At 36.8% G+C, this 18,677-nt stretch overlaps 1 protein-coding gene across 2 annotated transcripts in view; it reads right to left on the bottom strand.

The window, feature by feature from the left end:
* The window catches only part of WASF1 (WASP family member 1), a 79,088-nt gene extending 60,526 nt beyond the window's left edge, over positions 1 to 18,562 (bottom strand). Inside the window, exons 1-2 of one of the 2 annotated variants that reach the window (XM_010366017.2) lie at positions 17,998 to 18,562; positions 17,160 to 17,301 (exon numbers count right to left, since the gene is read on the bottom strand). The gene's annotated coding sequence lies outside the window, so the exon portion shown is untranslated. The remainder of the gene's footprint in view (positions 1 to 17,159; positions 17,302 to 17,997) is intronic. The other variant, XM_010366016.2, reaches the window with a different exon arrangement.
* Between the last annotated feature and the right edge of the window lie 115 nt (positions 18,563 to 18,677).

Here is an 18,677-nt window from a genome sequence, read left to right as displayed (position 1 = left end):
ATGAATATGTGATATCTGAAATTAAAAACATAATACCATACGTTGCAAGTCCCCAAAATGAAATAAGCATAAATGTCATAAAATTTGTACAAAATCTATATGAGAAAAACTACAAAACTCGGATGGAAGAAATCAAAGAACTAAATAAATACAGAGATACTCTATGTTCGTGGATAGTTTCTCATTTGGGGCTGCCATAACAAAGTACCACAGAACAGGAGTCTTATAAACGACAGAAATTTATTCCTCACAGTTCTGGAGGCTGGGACTCTATGAGACTAAGGTGCTAGCATGGTCAGGTTCTAGTGAGAGTCCTGTTCCAGGTTGTAGACTTCTCGCTGTGTTCTCATATGGCAGAAAGCTCGAGAGAGTGCTATGGGGTCTTCTTCATAAAGGCACTCATTCATGAGGCCTCTACTCTCATGATCTAATCATCTCCTCAAAGTCCTATCTCCTAATACTATCACATTGTTAGGATGTCACCATATGAATTTGGGGGTGGGGGATGGGGACATATTCAGTCCATAACAGATAGGAAAACTCAATATTGTCAAGATGTCAGTTCTTCCCAACTTCATCTGTAGATTCAACACAATCCTAATAAAAATTCCAGCAAGTTATTTTGTGACTATCAACAAACTGATTCTAAGGTTTATTACAGAGAGTCAAAAGACCCAGCATAGACAACACAATATTGAAGGACTGACACTATGCAACTTCAAGACTTACTATAAAGTTATGGTAATCAAGACAGTGTAGTTTTGGAGAAATAGAAAAATAGTTCAACGAAACTGAATAGAGAGCCCAGAAACAGACTTGTGCAAATAGTCAACTAATCTTTGACAAAGGAGCAAAGACAATACAAATGAGAAAAGATAGTCTTTTCAACAAATGATGCTGGAACTGGACATCCACATGCAAAAAACCGAATCTAGATATAGACCTTACACACTTCACAAAAATGAACTGAGAATTGATTATAAATCTAAACATAAAATCCAAAACTATAAAACTCCTAGAAGGTACCAGCGTAGAAAATCACGATGACTTTGGGTTTGAAGATGACATTTTAAATACAACACCAAAGGCACAATCCATGAAAAATAATTGGTAAGTTGGACTTTATTAAAATTAAAAAGTTCTGCTCTGTTAAGACAATGTTGAGAGAATGAGAAAACAATCTATAAACTGGGAGAAAATATTTGTAAAAGACTAATAAAAGACTGTTATTCAGAATATACAAAGAACTCTTAAAATTCAACAAGAAAATGAACATCTTGATTAAAAATCGGGAAAAAGTTCTCAACTCAATAAGATACTTCACCAAAAGAGATACACTGATTGCATGACTGCAAATAAACATATGAAAAGATGCTCAACGTCATGCATCACGTGTCAGTAGCAAATTGCGAACTAAAACGAGATACTGCTACATGCCTATTAGAATGGCCAAAATCTACAACACTGGCAATACCAAATGATGGAGAGAATGCAGAGCAAGAAGAACTCTCATTCACTGCTCTTGAGAATGCATAATTGGAAGACAGTTTGGCAGTTTCTTATAAAATGAAACAAACTCTTACCATACAATCCAGCAAAAACATTCTTTGGTATTTACCCAATGAGGTGAAAGCTTACGCCCATACAAAAATCTCGGCGTCGACATTTTAGCAGTTTTATTCATAACTGCCGAAACTTGGAACCAACCAATATATCCTCAAGTAGGTAAGTAAAATAAAGCGTGGTACACCCAAACAATGGAATATTATTCAGCGCTCAAAAGAAATATCAAGCCACGAAAATACACGGGAGGAATCTTAAATGCATATTACCAAGTCAAAAGAAGCCAATTTGAAAAGGCTACATACTCTATGATTCCAACTACATGACATGATAGAAAAGGCAAAACTATAAAAAGATTAGTGGTTTCCAGGGGCAGGAAAGGAGAGAGGATGAATTGGCAGAGGACAGATTTTTAGGGCACTGAAACTATTCTGTATTATACTAAAATGGCAGATAGGTGAAATTACACATTTCTCATATCAAAACCCATCAAATGTACAACACCAAGAGTGAACCCTAGTATAAAGTATTAACTTTGAGTGATTTATCAATGTAAGTTCATCAGTTGTAATAAATGTACTATTCTGATACGGAATGTTGATAGGCTATACACATGTGGAGTCAGAGAATATATGGGAACTCTCTGTACTTTCTGCTTAATTTTGCCATGAATCTAAAACTGGTCTAAAAATAAAAGTATCTTAAAAAAAGAAGTTGGAAGACGTGAATGTCCTTAATGCCACTGAATTATACACTTTCCAATGATTAAAATTGTAAATTTTAACTCATGTGTATCTTACCACAATTTTTTAAATGTCATAAGAGAGTTCTAGCAACATTAGGAACTAAGAAGGTATTCTATTCAGATGTCTGTCGCCTTTCTGTTTTTTCTCAAACTACCTACCTGACCTTTTGCCTCTCCTCTGAATTCATCTCTTTTATAAACATGATCATTTAAGAATATATTCCCTTCAAAGCAATACTTTTCCTTTTTTTATAATATATTGTTATATAAAGCAATACTTTTTCTAACTACTTCCTTCTGACATGGATCTTCTATACCAGTGATAATGCAAAAGGTGGTCCTTAAACCAGCATCAGCAGCATCAACATCACCTAGGAACTTGTAAGAACTGTGTATTTTGGTACCACCCCTGATCTTCTGAATCAGAACCTGCTTTTTACCAAGATGCACGATAAAGTCTGAGTACAAGGTTCTAGAAGCCTTAGTTCTCGTGCACCATTCTAGCTCCCTTTATGTTCCTGGCAAGATGCATGAATTCCAGGAATAAAAGAAGCTAAGCACAATGAAAGTCAAATAGATAGGCACAGTTTTTGTAAAAGGAGAAGGAGGAAAAATGCAGTAGTGCAAAGTTAAATTTTAAAGATGTCAAGGATATAGATGGGAAAAGAGAATCATTCATGAAAAAATCGGTGATACAGCAAGCCAAAATATAAGCCATTTATTCTACATTATTTAGGGAATAAAGGAAATGGGAAAGCAGATGAATGCTTATGAAAAAGAAACAGTGTCTTTGATCAGGAAACCAGGGAGAAAGAAGACTAAGAAGAGAGTTTACCAATTAAAAAAAAAAAAATGCCCTACAATAATTCTCCTAATCTGAGTTCTCATTTTGACCAAAATATTTCTGAACTCTTTTACCCTGAAAAGATTTTAAATGTTTTAAAAAATCAGTGGTATTCCCCAAATTACATTTACACACCAAAGTATAGTCTTTACAAAGACTATCCTGAAGACAATGACAACAGTTAGCTTACTCATTTTATAGAAAGCAGGGCTCAAAAAATGACCAGGGATACCAGAAAGTTAACATGAAATGAAACGTCTTTCAGTTTTAGTGTTACATTCATTAAAATAATAAGCTAATATTGGTATTTTATACTGTAGCAATGGATGACAATTTTTATTTACTCTGTCCTCAAGCAAAAATATTGCTAGTTGTATTTAATCTGTAAAATTTAGCAGAGTAGACAAAATGGCAGTTAAAGGTAGACAAAATAGCAGTTAGGAGTACAGAGTCTGACCACAGAGCAGATGGGTTTGAATCTTGGCTCTGCCATTTACAAACTGTGCAAAGAACCTTAACTTCTCCATCCCTCTATAGCTAGTCCTGCCTTCTTTGGCTGGCTGTTTATGAAGATCAAATAAGATACAATGATTAGCATAAAGCCTGGCACATAGCACACAAAACTCAAAAACTTTTTTTTGTGTGTGAAAAATTTTTTTAAGTATTTCTTAAAGCAGAATCTTCCAAGGATAAATGGCTACCCTATCTTAAAATAACTGGAGTTGCAGTCATGAGTTACAGTCAGTGATGGACTACATATATGACGATAGTCACATAATGTTCTAAGGGAACTAACAAAAATTCCTATCACCTAGTAACACTGTAGCCATCACACGATGTTAGCCATCATAGGTAAGGGAACCATCTCACATATTTGTGGTGATACTGAAAAAAAAAAAAAAACCCCTACTGTGCTGCCAGTTACATAGAAGTATAGTTACATAATACTTGATAATGAGAATAAACTACTATATTACTGGTTTATGTATCTACTATCCTATACTTTTTATCATTATTTTACACTGTACTCCTTCTACTTATATATTTTTTATTTTACAAAGTTAGAAAGACCCTCAGGCAGCTCTTTCAGGAGGTATTCCAGAAGGTATTGTTATCATAGGAGATGACAGCTCCATGCCTGTTACTGCCTCTGAAGACCTTTCAGTGGGACAAGATGTGGAGGTGGAAGATAGTGGTATCAATTATTCTGACCCTGTGTAGGCCTAGGATAAGGTGTGTGTTTCAGTATTAGTTTTTAACCAAAAAAAGCTTTTAAAATTTTAAAAATAAAAAAGGCTTATAGAATATAAGGAAAATACTTTTGTACAGCTGTACAGTCTGTTTTAAGTTGCCATTATAAGAGTCATAAAGTTAAAAAATTAAACATTTATATAGCAAAAATGTTACAGTAAGTTAAGGTTATTACTGAAGAAATTTTAATAATTTAGTGTAACCTAAGTATACAGTGTTTATAACAACTACAGTCACATACAGTAATGTCCTAGGCCTTCCCATTCATTCACCACTCAGAGTCACCCAGAGCAACTTCCAGTCCTGTAAGCTCCATTCATAGTAAGTGCCTTATACAGGTGTACCATTTTTAATCTCTTATATTAATACCATATATGTATTGTACCTTTTCTATATTTAGATGTTTAATATCTTCATACTTACTATTGTGTTACAACTGCCTACATTATTCAGTACAGTAACATGCTGTACAGGTTTGTAGCTTAGGAGCAATAGGCTCTACCATGTACCCTAGGTGTGTAGCAGGCTATACTATCTAGAATTGTGTAAGTACAGTCTATGATGTTCACACAATGACAAAATTTCCTAACAATTTCTCAGAACGTATCCTTGTCATCAAGCAACACATGACTGTGTTGCATACTATATGCAGACTACATGATTCCATACATATAAAGTTTTAGAAAATGCAAACTAACCTACAGTGACAGAAAGTAGATTAGTCATTGCTTAGGGAAGGGGTGAGGGTTTGCAGATGCAGAAGGGAGAGGTAGGATGCAGGGATTACAAAAATAACTAGGAAACTTTTGGGGGTTCATTATTTTGATGTCATGATAGAGTGTATGCATAAATCCAAACTCATCCAATTGTACAGTTTACTACATGTCAACTGTATTTCAGTAAAGCTTTCAAAAATCCATTTAATCAAACAGCATTAACTATTCCAACTAAAGACAATAATCACATACTATAAAATGCTTATTTGCTAGGGCCTAGTCACAAAAAATAACTGATTTAAACTTAGTAATATTAGACATAAGCTTTAAAATATATAAAACAGTACAGTGCACATCAATAAAGATAATCTACAACTATAAAACAACAGATGATTTGCGTTATTAGGCATTTGTAATTTGTCTATGTCAAAATCAAAAATTTCTCCACAGAAACCATTTCACCCAGTGGCAAAGTTCTAGGCCAGTTCCCAAATCCTATTTAAGCAATAGGAATTAATTATCCTTCCTTTCTTCTGTATCATCATTTTTCCCTCTTCTGAATCACTTCCATTGGCATAGAGACACGCTATAATTTCACCCATCTTAAAAAAAAAAAAAAAGCTACCACCACCACCAACAAAAACTTCTCTTGGTCCCACTTCTCCCTCCAGCCACTCCTCTCCCAATTTCTATTCTCCTTTATGGCAAAATTTCTTGAATGAGTTATCTGATTTCTCTCTTCCAATTCTCACTAAAATCTGTCCTGTTCAGGCTTTCATTCCCCGCACTGTGCCAAACCATCTCACCACGGTCAGTTATCTGCTATAGCCAATGGCTAATTCTCAGACCTCTTCTCACTCAAACTATCAACAGCATCTGATACAACTCGACTGCGTTTCACTCCTTTAAACACCTGCTTAAGTTGACTTCCAGGGTACCTCAAGTTCTTGGCTTTTCTTCCACCTCCTTCTCAGTCTCCTCTGCTAGTGCATCCTTTTCTTTATCTTCTGTACCTCTAATTCTTTGAGGACTCCAGGACTTAGTCCTTGTACCTTTTCTCTTACTTTTATCCAAACTCACTCCATTAGTAATCTCATTCATATTATGTTTTCTTAAGATCAGCTACATCTATAACTTACATGTTTCACCATAACCCTCAAATAAGGTCAACTATAGATAATTCTACTAATATTTGGTGAGGCAGCTACAAATGAAAAACAAATTCAAATAGAAACAACATAATTAAAAATAAGTGACTTAATTTTCAATAAATCATCACCATCTTTCTGTAGTTTAAGTTCAATATTATTGGTATAGTCACTTAAAATTCAAAATAATAAAGCTAAATTGATGATAACCAAAACAAATATTTGTTTATTCTAGTCATTGATTACACTGGAAACATTTACATACCACACTGATTATTTAACGAAAAATGTAAATCATGATCTCCTCCATGGTCCTAGTTCCCTAGCCTTAAAATTTAACAGTAGCATCTTAACGTTAATATAGACTTGTTCCAAAAGCCCTTTTATAACAATTACCTCTTATATCTCAAGATTTCATTAGAATAGTAAAATAAATACTATTTTCACCGCACTTTCTGTTCCTAACATGACCTCTCACATAACCGTTAATAATGAGTGAATTTAATGAATTTAATTAAAATTGTTGAGGAACTCATAAAGCCATCCCTACTACACGAAATACATATTGAAATTCATGTTTAACTGATAAGAAGTCATTAATGTCATCTTTCTGTACTTAGTATAGCATTACCAAAAAATTTACATTTTCTTTTTAATGCTAATGAATGAAATTAAGTTCTGTATGTACAAATCCACTGAAAGACACGCTCTATTTCATTTCCTTCTGTGATAGTGAAAATGGTGATTTTTATGATGTTAACACTATCTTACTGTATATGAGGCATGCAGTTGTACACTGCCTCTATCACAATGACAAAGACTTGATTTTGCAAGCAAGAAGAATACATTTTAAAATACAGGAATCAGTAGTAACACATAACCACCTTCATCCCTCCAAGATTCCCACTTCAAATGATGTGGCTTTACTACTTGCCAACCCTAGAGCAACTGTTATAAGTATATAGACAAGAGGAAGGCTTTAAAAACTGAACCCCATCTCTCGAGGGCTCCAATGCCAGTACTTCCAGTCCTGAGGAGCAGCACCTTTCCTTCTACTACTAAGCACAACAAGTGTCTGTGCACAGACTCTTTTAATCGCTCTACCTAAGAGATCTCCATCTCCGAAGTGTCTCTTTCTGACATAAATATTCTACCCTATCCATTCATTGCCTCATTATTATAAAACAACTTTGTCCTTACCAAGTTCCTGCAATCCTGTCATTCTCCTCTGCTTTCAAAACCAACAACACACTTTTTCTTTGCTTCCCTTCCTACTCACTAGCATCTCACATTCCTCTTCGGAGATCCGGCCAGACCACAAGGCCTTATCTCCTGTCCCAAGAGAACAGTAATATTAAGAATGCAACACATTATATCCTTTGATCACACCTTCGGTATCCTCTTCTGTCTCTCCTTTTTCTTTCCACTCAATGTTAGGAGTCAACAGTTTTGTTACACCTAGTTATTTCTACACTTTCTCCTCATCATAAATCCATCATTGCCAGATCTTTAACCATCAAGGGTTCTAAATTACTTACACAAACTTATACAATCAACCATAACAGTCCTGACAATATATAGTCCTGTGCTATCAGTCTGCCAGACAGCTCCACAGGGACATCTCACTAATTCAAATTCAAAATATCCAAAATCAAATTCATTATCCATCATTTCCCACTCTCCCCAAAAAGGAAACTTACTCATTGTTTGGGCTTCTCTATTTCTACTAACAGCACCCAATGACTTAGGAATTGAGATCATCTTTAAATTAAAGCAAAGTACTGGATTCTCCATTAATTGGTTCAGTCAACTTTCAAATGTATGCAAATTGCTGGTAAAACAGTTGCATCTCATCAAAAGGACACAACATAGCCATTTTCATTCAACTCCTTTGATGGTACACAAATCTGATACACTGCACACGACTTGAACTCTGAAATCAGTCCCCAACACTCACCTCCAGTATTGTGACCTAACAAGTAAACCAAAATAATTCAATTTTTTCATTACATCTAGAGGAAGCTTAAGTAAGGGGTAAGCCCAAGGCAGTTAAATTTTAGTGACTATTGTAAAAAAATTCTGTAGTGGTCTATATTTAAAACTTAGTTCCCACCACAAATAATGAGAATCATACTTCTTCACAGGGTTGTCGTGAGGATTAAATCACATGCATAAGATATTTAGTACAATGCCTAGCATATACAGGTGCTCAAAATTTTTCCAAAATTAAGAAACCAAACAGCAAACAGCAAATCCATGAAGCTCAGAGATCATCAAGCAGGATAAATACCAGAAAATCTACACCTAGGCATGTGATGTTCAAACTGCTGAAAACCAAAGACAAAGAAAAATTCTGAAAGACAGAGAAAAACCACTTAACCTATAGAGGGATAGTGATAAAAATTAGATTGGACTTCTCCTCAGTAATCATACAAAAAGAGAGGCAAACTAGGACAACCACTTACAAAACATTTTAAAAAGAAAGAAGTATAATTGATATGCTAAGAGAGGAGAGAAAAGCAACCATACAAAGTGCTCAATTAAAGTCAGAGAAAGTAGAAAAAGAGAGGACATTTTTGGGGGGTGGAGAGGGTGAAACAGAGGTTCCTTCCATCACCCAGATCGGAGTATAGTGTGCAATCTTGGCTCACTGCAAACTCCGCCTCCCAGGCTCAAGTGATCCTACTACCTCAGTCTCCCAAGTAGCTGGGACTACAGGTGCATGCCACCACACCTGGCTAATTTTTGTGTTTTTTTGTAGAGACAGGGTTTCACCATGTTGCCCAGGCTGGTCTCAAACTCCTGGGCTCAAGTGACTGGCCTGACTCAGCCTCCTAAAGTGTTGGGATTACAGGTGTGAGCCATCAGCCCAGCCAACTTTTTCTTTTTAATGAAACAAAGAACAAGTGCAATGAATAAAAAACAGTTGCAAATACATTAGATTTTAATACATCAATAATCACTTTAAATGTGAATGGTCTAAAAACACCAATTAAAAGGTAAGAGACAGAGTAGATTAAAAAAAAAGACCTAACTATATATTGTATATAAGAAACTCACTTTAAATATAGAAATAGATTAAAAGTAAAGAAATGGAGAAAGATATACCATGCTAACATTAATCAAAACAAATTTGAAGTAGCTGTATCAATTTGAGACAAAGTAGGTTTCTGAGCAAGGGAAATTAACAGGGATAAAGAAAGGCACTGCATTCTGATAAAGGGGCAAATTCTCCAAGACCTAACAATTCTTAATGTATATGCACCTAACAGAGCATCAAAATGTGAAGCAAAAAACTGATAAAACACCAGGGGAAACATGAACTCATGATCACAGCTGGAGATATCAACATCCTTCTATCAGTAATTAACTGAAAGGCAAAAAATCAGTAACAATACAGTTGAACTAAATACCACCAATCAACTGGATCTAACTGCTATTTATATAGTACTTCAACCAACAACAACAGAATACACGTTATTCTCAAGCTCACATAAGTCATTCACTGAGACAGACTATATTCTAGGCCATAAAACACACCTGAAAAAATTTAAAAGAAGAGAACTAACAGAGTATATGCTCTCAGATCACAATGCAATTAAACTAGAAAGCAATCTCAGAAAGATAGACGGGAAAATCTCAAAACATTTGGAGATTAAACATCACACTTCTAAATAACACATGGTTCAAAGTCTCAAGAGAAATTTCTTAATACTTTGCATTAAGTGAAAATGAACATACAATTTATCAAAATGTGTGGGATGCACGAAAAGCAGTGCTTGGAATTTATGGCACCGAGTGTATATATAGATGGTCCACAGTCTATGATGGGATTACATCCCAATAAACCTGTTTTAAGTTGAAAATATCATAAAGTCTGTATTAGAAAAGTAGAAGGATCTATAAAACCACAAAAACCGAAAACCTAGGCAATACCATTCAGGACATAGGCATGGGCAAGGACTTCATGACTAAAACACCAAAAGCAATGGCAACAAAAGCCAAAATTGACAAATGGGATCTAATTAAACTAAAGAGCTTCTGCACGGCAAAAGAAACTACCATCAGAGCGAATAGGCAGCCTACAGAATGGGAGAAAATATTTGCAATCTACCCTTCCGACAAAGGGCTAATATCCAGAATCTACAAATAACTCAAACAAATTTACAAGAAAAAAACAACTCCATCAAAAAGTGGGCAAAGGATATGAACAGACACTTCTCAAAAGAAGACATTTCTGCAGCCAGTGGACACATGAAAAAATGCTCATCATCACTGGTCATCAGAGAAATGCAAATCAAAACCACAATGAGATACCATCTCACACCAGTTAGAATGGCAATCATTAAAAAGTCAGGAAACTACAGGTGCTGGAGAGGATATAGAGAAATAGGAACGCTTTTACATGTCGGTGGGAGTGAAAATTAGTTCAACCATTGTGGAAGACAGTGTGGCGATTCCTCAAGGATCTAGAACTAGAATTACCATTTGACCCAGCGATCCCATTACTGGGTATATACCCAAAGGACTACAAATCATGCTACTATAAAGACAAAAGGAAACGTATATTTATTGTGGCACTATTCACAATAGCAAAGACTTGGAACTAACCCAAATGTCCATCAATGATAGACTGGATTAAGAAACTGTGGCACATATACACCATGGAATAATTAAGGCAGAAATCTACGTAATTGAAAACAGGAAATCAAGAGAAAAAAATCAATGAAACTAAATGAAGAGTCTTTGAAAATAATAACAAAATTGATAAATTTGTAGTCATGTATTATGATGTACCACACAGAGCTTTTATTCTGGTTTTAAAAAAATGAGTGCTACCATTCAAAATAGCAAAGATATGGAATCACCCTAAGTGTCCATTGACAGATGAATAAAGAAAATTTAAATACAAATAATGGAATACTACTCAACCATTAAAAAGAATGAAATCATCTCTTTTGCAGCAACATGGATGGAACCAGAGACCATTATTTAAAGACCATTATCTAACTCAGAAACAGAAAGTCAAATACCATATGTTCTCATTTATAAGTGGGAGCTAAATAATTTGTATACCTGGACATAAAGAGTGGAATAATAGACAATGGAGACTCTGAAGAGTGGAAGGATAGATGGTGGGTGAGGGATGAGAAATTACTTAATGGGTACAATGTACACTATACTAAAAAGCCCAGGCTTTGCCCCTATGCAATATATCCATGTAGCTTGTACCCTCTAAATCTATAAAAATAATTTTAAGAAATGAGTGCTAGTCGTCATCCTCAACTATAATATAAAATGCTTCACTGTTCCTCCCTTTTCATTTAACCTTTCCACAATTCTCTAGCATAACCTCTAGCACATGTATGTTATGAAAATTTAGCAAAATAAGACAAGAGATGTCCCTATTAAAATGACTAGAAAACAAGCTTACTTTTGTAGCATAAGGTAAAAACATAACAGACTTGATATTTTCTGGTAAATGAATCAAACAAGTTAATCCATGCCCTGATACATAAGCTTTTCTTCTTTTCAAATAAGTTAGTCAATGTAACTTTATTGGAGTACACCTGGCTAGGGGTTAGGAATAAAGAATGGCTAGATGCTGGACTAACTACTATCAAGCACACCAAATTAAAAAAAAAAAAAAAAACCTTTGCTGTCATCATCATCCAATAGATGTCACCACACCCAAAATCTACCTCCTCAGAATTCCTTTGGACCGTTAGTTTAAGAAATGGTACCTTTGCAGCATAAGGGAGTAGGAAAAAAATGGGACTTTGAAATCACACATATCTGTGTTCAAATTCCATCTCCATTTCTATTAGCCATGTGACCTTGAGCAAATTACTTGATCTATGAGAGGACTCAGTTTGCCGGTTGACAAGTACCACAAATACAATTCTAACAGTTTATGCAAAAAAGAGGACTTATGACAAAGATAACTAGGATGTCTCTGGAACTCAATCTCAGGACCATGGACAAAGGAACTCGAATACAGTCAGGACTCTGTGCATCTGCTTCTTTGCACTCTTTGTTCTAGAAGCCCCAGCTTATCTAGCTCATAGGGCAAGAAACAAGGCCATTAACGGTTTCAGAGTTTTGTATCTCACAGCTTCAGCAATTGAAGAGAAAACAAATTATTCAACCTCTGGGCATGGAGGACCCAGGAAAAGTTCTGAGTGACTTGGCTTAGTGCAAGTGTCTAAAACCAGGCCAATAAACCACAGAAATCAACAGAATTGTGATTGGTCTCTCTGGCCCCTTTCAAGCCAAAGTGATCTTTATAAAAGATAGATCTGATTCAGTAATTAACCTGATTAAAACTCTTCATGGCGTTCCCCAAGAGACTTAAAATCCTTAACTTTGTTAAACCAAGCCTCATGTAGGCCCTCTGCATAGTCTGGCTTCTGTTTACCTCTGCAACCTCCTATCAAGTCACAATCCCTCTTACACTAAGCTTTAACTGTTTCATCTGTTCTTTGCATTCTCTTCCTTTTCCACCTACCTAACTTCCACTAATCCTGCCTCCAAGAAGTCTCCCCTAACTCCCAATGTAAATCCAGTTCCCTCTTCTTTTCCCTTATAGCATTCACCAAAATTTCTAAGTACAAATGTTTTGTTCAACACCTGTTTTTTACTATACTGTTAACTCCAAGAGAATAGAAACCTATCCTTTTTAGCACCTACTTGGCCCTCAATAATTATGTGCTGATTATGAACTACGAATCATTGGTTTAACAAGCAGGACCCACTAAATGAACCAATTACAAATGAGGGGATGGTAGCAGGCAGGCAGAATTGCTATTATCAAGTTATTAAAACGACTACTCCAACAGTAACTTATCGGTAAAAGGGGAGATAAAGCAGTTCTGAGAGAATCTGGGCTTCTGCTAGGCAGAACAAACAACCTGTTCAATTCAGTTAACCTTTTTCTTCAATTAAATCCTCACAGGGCTATGGTAGCAACTAAACAAGAGAAATAATAAATGTGATAGTACCTATACAGTGTCTTGTACATATAGCAAGCAAACAATGTTACTTCTTTTCCTTTTGGACCATGTTACACATTATTTTTTAATATCACTGATCTCCAAATAAGGAGTTAATAAAAAGCCTATAAAATACTCCAGTGCATATGACAAAAATAGCTGTGTTTTTTGACCTCTTCCCTCACAGCACCCTGATCTTTCCACGTAGGAAGAGAATGACTTCTCTTTTATGCTGTAGTAATTGCATACAATCAAAAATCCATTCCATTTACATTAAACCAAAAACAGGCACTAAGAACACAAAAATGAAGCAAAACAAAACAACCAAACACTAACAACAAAACCGTCCTCAAGGAGTTCATAGATTCACTTTCTCAATCTGCCTTCAGCCCCATCACATCCATACCAAAGCTTCATTGCACCCCAGGTAAGGCTGCTACAAACACAAGGTGCCCCATACTTCATGGGGCAATAACCCATCTTTGTATCTTCATACTCCCACTTCATCACCTCATTCCATTTTTTCCTTAAAAAAATTCTATGGAGATTCACTGGATATGATCTTTCTCCAAAGTATGAATAAAATCTACCCTGACTTTACTAATAGCTCAAAATAAGGAAACAAAGGAAACAATCCAAAAGAAAAATCCTGTTTTTTGACAGTGCTGGGAGTTTATTTTAAAACTTAAAACAAACGTAAAACCCATCACAAAAATAACACCTTTAAGAGACTAAAAAATCTTGCTTTTGAGAACGGGCATGTGAGAAAGGATCAAGGCTACTTTCTTTTTCAGAGGTAGGTCCAGAAAGAAATGTCCTCACAGAGGTACGTAAGCTGTAATATTAGGGAAAATGAACTATCAGAAAAAAAGTGGGATTACATCAAGCTTCAAAGTTACATCAAGCCTTGGAATTTTATTTGTAGCTAAAACAGACCTCAGAAGTCATCGACTTCTACCTTTTCATTTTATAATCAAATATCTTGAGAAGTAAAGTCACACAGAAGACTGCATTTCCTTCTAATTTCTGTCATGCCGTAACTTCTCGTCCCAGATAATGTAAGGCTATGCCACTCACTGAACTGAGAAACAGCCTCCTCTTCAAGTCCACTGGGTGAAAGAGAACAAGTTCCTAATGTTGTCATGTCTAACACGAGAGTTACAGATCCTAGCATTTCAAGGTAGATCTGAAACTTATTTTTCCCATAGAAAGACTGTCATACAAATTATTATAGGTATTTTAATACACTTACGCTAATTATTAACATAATTTTATGGTTTTTTTAGTATTAACATAATCCTATAATTCAGGTATTTTATTATTTAAATAGGCTTTAGTGGGCTGTCTGTGACTCTAACCACTAAGTATATCGTTTCTGAGAAAATAAGACCCAAGTTCCAAACCATTTCACAAGTTGTAAAATATAATCAATCGTGTAGTAAGTTAGAACTACCAATTCACAAAATTATAAGCTGAATGTGATAAACTAAAAACACAAGATTCTTAATTTTATAAAAAGTTCCACCTCAGGGGTCATTTATTTTTAACAAGTAGGTACTCAGGCATTTAGCACAGGATTTAATTTACATATATCTTTTTATTACTATTTCACTAGAAAAGTTAAGGCGCAAAGAATCAAACACACTTCTATCTAGTGTAGGGAAAACAAAAAATATGTTGACATACATCTTCATAAAGTGAGCTATAAGAAGAAAATTGTTAATATTTCATAAATCAAAGACTGCTAAGTATCTAGTGCCAATTCAAAAGTGTACAGGTAATGGAATTAGATCTGAACAGGTAAATGGAGCTCCAAGAACCTCCAAATTCATTTTTCTCTTTTCTCCTGAGATAAAGTTATACATTTCATTAACTAAAATGTTTGATAAATCTTTAAAAATGTTTCACTGAGTATATTAATTCAATGGATATTCTTTACACATTCATTTTATTTGTTCAACAAAGAAAACTGAAACCCTATTTGTTAAACACTATACTGACAACTTTGAATTTATGACGATAAGCTGCAGGTCAGTTCCTCTCCTCAAATAACTAAAAAAACCATGACTTTACTGCATTTACCCAAATGACAGTGACAGCTAAATTTTAATTCATTTAAGAAAACATTATAAAACAATCAAATTCTCAAAAAAGAAACCATACAATAGTTAACTTTAAACACACTTCAATAGTCTTATCTATATGAAGTTTTCTCACAAAGTAACCAAAAGAACTGTTTTGGTAAAAGTGCTAATAATATAAACTTTTGATAGTAGTCCAATAAGGAAGTCACAAGATACTATGTACTGTGATAATGAAAATCAAGTACTTGGAAAGATATCTTAAGTTATTCCTAAAATAAAGCAAAATGTATAATTAAATATAGCCTTATACAATATTAATACACTGTCTCTGACTATATGAATATTTACAAACATGAGTAATAAAGTAACTCTATAGCATACCTTATAAATGATCACAACTAAGCATTTTGGATTGTAACACCTGCAAATTTTTAACAAAAAAGGCCTTAATATTTTTTGACTATAGTATTCTTCACTAACTTAATTCAATATTCTACTTATTATCAAGTCATAATTTTTATTTACTATTAACTATTTTATCTATATGTTTAACTACATGTAGGTATTAACTGTAATAACCTTTATGTCTGCAATTATTTAAACCCATTGATAGATGAGAAACATTTTTCAATTCAGAGGCGTATCTCTCCAAAGCAAAAATCAATGTTAATCAGCCATTCTAACATGACAAGGAAAATCCTGACATCTTTTCATTGTATTTTTCACAGAAATTTTTTTATCATTCATCAGCTATTTAAATTTTCTTTTAAAGGACTACAAAAACACACCTTTCCTGAATTTATGCACACTACCCACTAAATATTATCTCCATTTACATATAAGGAAACCAAGGCACAAAGATGTCCATTTTGTAAATTGCAAGGTCATTTCCTAACCAAGCAACTAATCCTACACCATCAACTTATATTGTATGTGCGCCACTTCCAAGTGCCATAAAACAATTACCGTACCTTAAAACTGCCTCTGCAATGCTTATATGTGATTCTCTTTTATCAGACGGGTTAATGCAACAAGCTTAAACAAGATGGAAAAGGAAAATTATAAAAATACAACACTTATTTTTGATAGTGAATCATTTATTTTTAAATAATGAGATGTAAACAGTTTTTAACATAAAAATCAAGTAACCAACAGTTGTTTCTTGTATTTAAAAAAAAAAAAATTCATCCTTCAGGTAGATCATGCAAAACTGAAGCCTACTCATACTTGTAGATCGAAGTTAGAAAAAAAATTGGATTCTAAAACAAGTAATTAAATACATGATATTGCAAAGACAAAAGTGAATAAAAAATAACATCAGATAAATTAGGGAATGACTGATACGGTGGTTAAAAACCTCACCTTAAATATTAAATTCTTCCATTCAATGGAAGGCAACGATTAGTAATGACACATTCTGTTACTGAAAAACAAATACAAAACTTTTCTTATTCAAAACTTCCGAAATTTTATATCAAATACTTCACTCGAATATTCAATATAAACAAAAATATGTTTCCTAACAGAAACTTAGAGCATAAAGGATAAACTGTTTCTGAGAGTTCAAATTTAGACTGCATTTTTAATCATGATATAGTGCTACGATCAGAAAAATGAATGTTACCTACCATGCAAATTTAAATTTAAGAACATCAGACGGATTGAATAACCCATAAGTCAATTACATCAATTAGTGAAAACAAAAAAAACCTTAGCTAACCGTGAATCTAACACCAAAGAAAAAATTTAGGTCGAATCCACCGCACACCTTATTATACAGAAAAGGAAATGATTACAGTAAGTCGTATTTAAGTACCTAGTCTAGCTGGGGATCAATTAATTAATCGGTTATAGGGCAGGTCGTGTATGTTGAGACAGGATGTGCTTTTCATCGTTATTCCAGTTCATTATCCCCAAGTGCAAGAGAAGGTGTCAGAGTACCGAAGCTAGGGGGCATGCTGTAGCAAGGGGAAAAGAAAAACGGGAAAGGTGCAATGGATGCTGCATAGTTGAATAATTATCTGGGTGGCACAATGGGCGAGTCCTGCCGACATGAGCGCTGAGTGAGCGGCTCCCTAACTCTGCCCGAGGCAGCCCCCACGAACGGGCACCAGAAGCGACAGCACTGCTTCGCCTTCCCTTCCAACCAAGAAAAGGAAGCCTGCACTCGCTTTACCGTTATGTCTTTAGACACCGACTCGCGGAGCAAACACGCAAACGCACGAGCCCGCTTTACTGAGCCCAGTGCACGTAGAGCGAGCAGAGGTTTCTCTGTCGCCCGGGGCTACCGCCTCCCCCGGAAAGAGGCACGGGGCGGATCGTGGGCGCGGGTGGGCAGGGAAGCCCGGGCGGTGGCACCTCAGGTGAGACCCGCAGTCTCTCCGGCGAAAGCAGCCCCGGGGCGGTCCCTGCAGCCGAGCCCCAGACGCGCCCGCCGCCGTCTCCCTCGGCACCCAGCCCGGCTGGCGGGTGGGCGGTGGGCGCTCGGGAAACCCGCGGATGGGGGTGGGGGCCGGGGCGGGGGAGGCGCGCCCATCCATCCCCGTCACCTCTGCGGGCCACACACCCGTCGGTCTGCTCTGGCCGGTGAGGAAGAGTTCCTCTCCCAGCACCCCCTCCCCGAAAAAAGCAATTCCTCAGGGACTCGCGCTCACCGTGAAATCTTGGGGGCTCTCGCTTACCCCTTCTTCATGCTTCGGCAGCGGTCGCCGGTCCCCCTCGGCTCGCGGGACTCCACCTAGGGCCCCCAGGAGGGTCGGGCTCTGGGGCGGAACCCGCTCAGGACAGCGGCCGAGGCGCCAGGCCACGGGGAACGCCGCCTGGGGCGCCCACCGGCCGCCGGACCCACCGTGTGCTCGACGCGCGAGTGAACAACACCGAGAGCTGCCGCTCCCCCCGCCCCCTCCCCGCGCGAGACGCTCCACAACCGGACGCAGGGACCCGCGCCAGAAGCAGGGGGGACCTCAGGACTCTCTCCGGCTATGGTCCCATCCTTGCCCCCCGCCCCAGGAGCTATTCCCGGCCAGTCAGAGGTCTCAAAACTTCAGATTCTCACTTTCCTCTTCAGCCTCCAGTGCCCAGGTGCAGTCGAGGTGGGAAACCCAGCCTCCGCCCACTCCTCCATCAGTGGGGCTGAAGCTCGCTCTTCCCCCCTTTCCTGAGGTTCTGTGGTATTGCCCAATCCTCAGTTTGGGGGAGGGGGACGGAGAGAACAGTGCTTGGCTAGGGAATGAGGGAAGATGACAGCCAATTGAATGGAACATCCATTCGGGGGCGGGGTCAAGGAGGGCCCCGCCCCCGTCCCGCCCCCTCATTCCAAACTACACTTCCCATT

The sequence above is a fragment of the Rhinopithecus roxellana genome, chromosome 4 (assembly GCF_007565055.1).
Source record: "Rhinopithecus roxellana isolate Shanxi Qingling chromosome 4, ASM756505v1, whole genome shotgun sequence".
NCBI lineage: Eukaryota > Metazoa > Chordata > Mammalia > Primates > Cercopithecidae > Rhinopithecus > Rhinopithecus roxellana.
The sequence above is the reverse complement of the archived record's forward strand: the minus strand, read 5'-3'. Positions and strand labels throughout refer to the sequence as shown.